This window comes from Hyla sarda, chromosome 4 (genome assembly GCF_029499605.1).
Source record: "Hyla sarda isolate aHylSar1 chromosome 4, aHylSar1.hap1, whole genome shotgun sequence".
In the NCBI taxonomy this organism is placed as follows: Eukaryota; Metazoa; Chordata; class Amphibia; order Anura; family Hylidae; genus Hyla; species Hyla sarda.
In genome coordinates, this window is record NC_079192.1 from 132,373,039 (window position 1) to 132,378,053 (window position 5,015).

The following is a 5,015-nucleotide window of genomic DNA, read 5'->3' on the forward strand; positions in this document are numbered from 1 at the left end:
GAGACTAAGAATGCAAAAGTAGATAAGTATGGTCGATATGTATTTCTTTATGGAATATGGGAAGATAGGGCAATCATCTTGGCTTTTGTTTACATTCCTCCACCTTTTAGGGTGGATGTTCTGAGGGACCTTGTGAGCTATAGTGAAAATAAGACACATTCGGCATTATGGATAGTTGGAGATTTGAACAATGTAATGGACCCTAGTATGGACAGATATAAATTAGGTAGGAATGTAGGGGGGAACGAAACAGCATTGGCGAGGTACTGTGGAGAGATGAATTGTTGATTAGACATACTATGTAAACAAGTATTAATTTGGCTTCTATGGCTTCTGCTTTTCTTCCGATTGGTGATGTTGTTTTATCGGATTTGTACAATGGTGATGTTGTTTTATCGGATTTGTACAATGTATTTTTGTAATTATTAAAATAAAAATATATAAAAAAAAAAGATAATAAAGAACATGGGCACAGGTACATACTGCTATGGTACCAGGATAGAAAGCGGTATATGATGGTAAAGTGCAAGGGCCTGAGTTGAAACCAACATATAGATACATAAATGAGCCAAAACTCAAATGCATAGATGGAACAAGAACAGGATTACATATGTAAAGTGGCTGATGATGGTAATAAAAGGCAGGATAGGTGGCGGCTTGAGGACATGAAGATAAGTACTGAAACAAAAAATACAAATAAACTGGTTAAAAACAAAAAATGAAAGATAAAAACACATAAAAAATGTGAGAGCCAAGCCATGGACAATCACAGTAACAGAAAATGGACAGGTAGGAATGTAACAGGAAAAATATTAAGCACGAAGCGCAAATTATGGTGTTATAAAAAGGAGGCAAAGCTCAAGGAATCATTAAGGCCAAGGGGATAAACTGTCAAGTTTAAAAATCCATTGGACCTCCTTCTGTGCCAGCATTTTTTTCCCAATTACCCCCTCTGGGACCCACAAAAACGCGATCAATACCTCGAAACTGTAGGCCAGATGGGTCGCTGGAGTGATGGAGTTTGAAATGGTGTGGTAATGTTGTCAACGTGGTGATGTCATCTTCTTCTTTCGCAGACAGGATGCCCCGAACATGCTCTCTAACCCTCTTCTTGAATTCCCTCGTGGTGAGACCTACGTAAATCAAGTGACACGGGCAGGTAGCATGGTAAATGATACAGACAGTGTTGCACGATATGGTGTGCGTAACTTTGTATTGTTTGGTTCGCCTGGAATCCCAAAAATGTGTCAGAAGTAACATTACCTCATGCAATACAAGAGCCACAAGGTTTACTACCCCATTTTGGGCCTTTCGCACCAAATAATCTTTGGGGTTTATTCCCAGTGTGGTGACTATGCACGTAGGTTCGTGGCTCTTTTGTAAGTGATAGATGGATGAGGATTTAGGTATAATTTGAGAACTGGGTCAACCATCAATATGTCCCAATATTTGGACAAGATCTGTCGTACCTGCCCTGATTGTGAGTTATAGGTAGTAATAAATCTCACCTGATTGTCATTATCCTTAGGGGGTCTTGACTGTAAGAGGCCATCACGGTTGGAGTATTTAGCTCGTTTGTAGGCTTTTTTAATGCATGCTTCATCATATCCCCTGTCTCGAAAGCGTTGACTCAGCTCGCTGACTTGTGCTTCAAAGGCCTCCATGGTGGAACAAATTCGACGGGCACGTAAAAATTGATCTACTGGAATACTGCGGATCAATTTTGTGGGATGCGCAGAATTGGCGTGGAGAAGTGCATTGGTGGACATGGGTTTCCTGTATAGGTCAGAACGTAAATGACCATTGTCATCCACTGTAAGTAGAATATCCAAAAATTCCATATTCACTCTACCACTTTTATACATCAATTTTATATTCAAGCTGTTCATGTTCAAATCCTTAATGAATTGATCAAGGTCCTCCTGGGATCCTTTCCAAATCATGATGATGTCATCAATATAGCGTGCCCACACGTGGGACCGGACCGGGGTGACTGCTGATATCAATCAGCAGGCACCCCGCGCAAATGCCTAGGGGGGTCATCAGACGCCCCCCCCCCCCCATATGTCGGCGATCGGCGCAAATCGCAAGTGAATTCACACTTGCGATTTGTGCCGATTCCGGGTCATTACGGGCCTATGGTGGCCCGGAATATAAGGGGGATCCCCCTGAAGGGATAGGAGTGAGGTGGCAGGGATGCCACCCCTCCTATCCCTGCTATTGGTGGTCTAGACACGACCACCAATAGCAGATCGGTGGACAGGGGGGTTTACTTTAATTTTCTCTGTCCTGCCCACCCACAATAGGCGGGGCATAACGGTGAAAACGAAGAGGACCGGGCGCCGACATCCACTTACCCATCCGGAGGCAGAGGAACGACGGTGATCGGCAGGCGGTGTGCGGCAGAAGAGGACGGCTCCCTGGATCCGACGGAAGCCGGTAAGTTGCCGAGCAACATCTGGGGGGCTACAGTCTGAGACCATTATACAGTGGTCTCTAACCTGTAGCCCTCCAGATGTTTCAAAACTACAACTCCCAGCATGCCCAGACAGCTGTTTGCTTTTTGGGCATGCTGGAATATGTAGTTTTGCAACAGCTGGAGGACTGCAGTTTGAGACCACTATACAGTGGTCTCTAAACTGTATTCCTCCAGATCTTGCAAAACTACAACTCCTAGCATGCCCAAACAGCTCTTTGCTGTCTGGGCATGCTGGGATTTGTAGTTTAGCAACATCTGTAGGGTCACAGTTTGGAGATCACTGGGCAGTGGTCTATAAACTGTAGCCCTCCAGATGTTGCAAAACTGCAAATCCCAGCATGCCCAAACAGCTGTCTCGGCATGCTGGGAGTTGTAGTTGCATACCTCCAGCTATTGCATAACTACATCTCCCAGCATGCCCTTCGGAGATCAGTACATGCTGGGAGTTGTAGTTTTGCAACAGCTGGAGGCACACTGGTTGGAACTGAAGGTTTTCAAACCAGTGTGCCTCCAGCTGTTGCAAAAGTACAACTCCTCAGTCAGTACATGCTGGGAGTTGTAGTTTTTAAACAGCTGGAGGTTTGCCCCCCCATGTGAACGCACAGGGTACATTCACACAGGCAGGTTTACAGTAAGTTTCCTGCTTCAAGTTTGGGCTGCGGTAAATTTTTCGCCGCAGTGCTAACTCCTAGCGGGAAACTCACCGTAACCCGCCAGTGCGAATGTACCCTAAAGGGGTATAGTGAGCCTTAACACCCCACAGGTGTTTGACGAATTTTCATAAAATTTGGATGGGAAAATACTGGTGTTACCCTAAATTTTTCATTTTCACAAGGGAAAATTGGAAAAAAGCCCCACAAAATTTGTAACCCCATTTCTTCTGAGTAAGAAAATACCCCATATGTGGATGTAAAGTGCTCTGCTGGCGCACTACAATGCTCAGAAGAGAAGGAGCGCCATTGGGATTTTGAAGAGAAAATTTGTCTGTAATTGAAGGCCACGTGTTTACAAAGCCCCCATAGTGCCAGAACAATGGACCCCCCCACATGTGACCCCATTTGGGAAACTACACCCCTCATGTAATGTATTAAGGGGTACAGTGAGCATTTACGCCCCACAGCTGTCTGACAGATTTTTGGAACAGTGGTCCGTGAAAATGAAAAATGTAATTTTTCATTTGCACAGCCCACAGTTCCAAAGATCTGTCAAACGCCAGTGGGGTGTAAATACTTACTGCACCCATTATTAAATTCTGTGAGGGGTGTAGTTTCCAAAATGGGGTCACATATGGGGGGGTGCACTGTTCTGGCACCACGGGGGGGCTTTGTAAATGCACATGGCCCCTGACTATCATTCCAAATGAATTCGCTTTCCAAAAGCCCAATGGCGCTCCTTCTCTTCTGAGCATTGTAGTGCGCCAGTAGAGCATTTTACGTCCTAACATGGGGTATTTCCATACTCAGAAGAGATGGAGTTACAAATTTTGGGGGGCATTTTCTCCCATTACCTTTTGTAAAAATGGTAAATTTAGGGAAAAATCTGCACTTTAGTGAAATTTTTTTTTTTTTCATTTACGCATCCGATTTTAACGAAAAGTCATCAAACACCTGTGAGGTGTTAAGGCTCACTGGACCCCTTGTTACATGCCTTGAGGGGTGTTGTTTCCAAAATGGTATTCCATGTGGGGTTTTTTCTGCTGTTCTGGCACCATAGGGGCTTCCTAAAGGTGACATGCCCCCCAAAAACCATTTCTGCAAAATTCACTCTCCAAAATCCCATTGTCGCTCCTTCCCTTCTGAACCCTCTACTGCGCCCGCCGAACACTTGACATACACATATGAGGTATTTCCTTAATCGAAAGAAATTGGTTTACAAATTTTGGGGGGCTTTTTCTCCTATTACCACTTGTAAAAATTTAAAAACTGGGTCTACAAGAACATGCGAGTATAAAAAAATGACGATTTTGAATTTTCTCCTTCACTTTGCTGCTATTCCTGTGAAACACCTAAAGGGTGAACAAACTTATTGAATGTCATTTTGGATACTTTGAGGGGTGCAGTTTTTATAATGGGGTCATTTGTGGGGTATTTCTAATTTGAAGGCCCATGTAGCCCTAAATGGGCTACAAGGCCCAATGTAGCCCATTTAATTACCTTTTCAACGACCCCTCAATCATGTTAAATGGCCCAGCCGTTCTCCTCTTATGGCCGCCCGAAGTTTCTGCTACTTCCGGGTTCTCTTCCTGGCCTGCGCTGTGAAAAACTACATCTCCCAGCATGCCCGCTCCTGACATCCGGCCAGCTGCTGCCCTCCCCCTGTAGCTCCCCTGCTCGGCCGCCTCCTGAAATTATAATAATTCACGCCCCCTCAGCTCCCTCTCCCCCCCCCTCAGAAAATACGTCCTCTTCACATGGTCGCTGAGCTCCAATGTGCTTTCGCCCGCCGCTGCGTGTGCACGCTTCATCTAGCGATGTGAGCACGTAAAGCTTACATCGCTAGGTGCTGTAGTGCCGGAGCAGCAGCGTGCCGAGGAAGC

General features: G+C 45.1%; 1 long non-coding RNA gene across 1 annotated transcript; it reads right to left on the reverse strand.

Annotated features, from left to right (window-relative positions):
- Window positions 1-388: 388 nt before the first annotated feature.
- LOC130368467 (uncharacterized) lies at window positions 389-1,772 on the reverse strand. Its single transcript, XR_008892477.1, has 3 exons — window positions 1,509-1,772; window positions 981-1,133; window positions 389-678 (listed from the first exon to the last, which is right to left on the reverse strand). It is a non-coding gene; the product is annotated as an uncharacterized LOC130368467 (long non-coding RNA).
- Window positions 1,773-5,015: the final 3,243 nt, after the last annotated feature.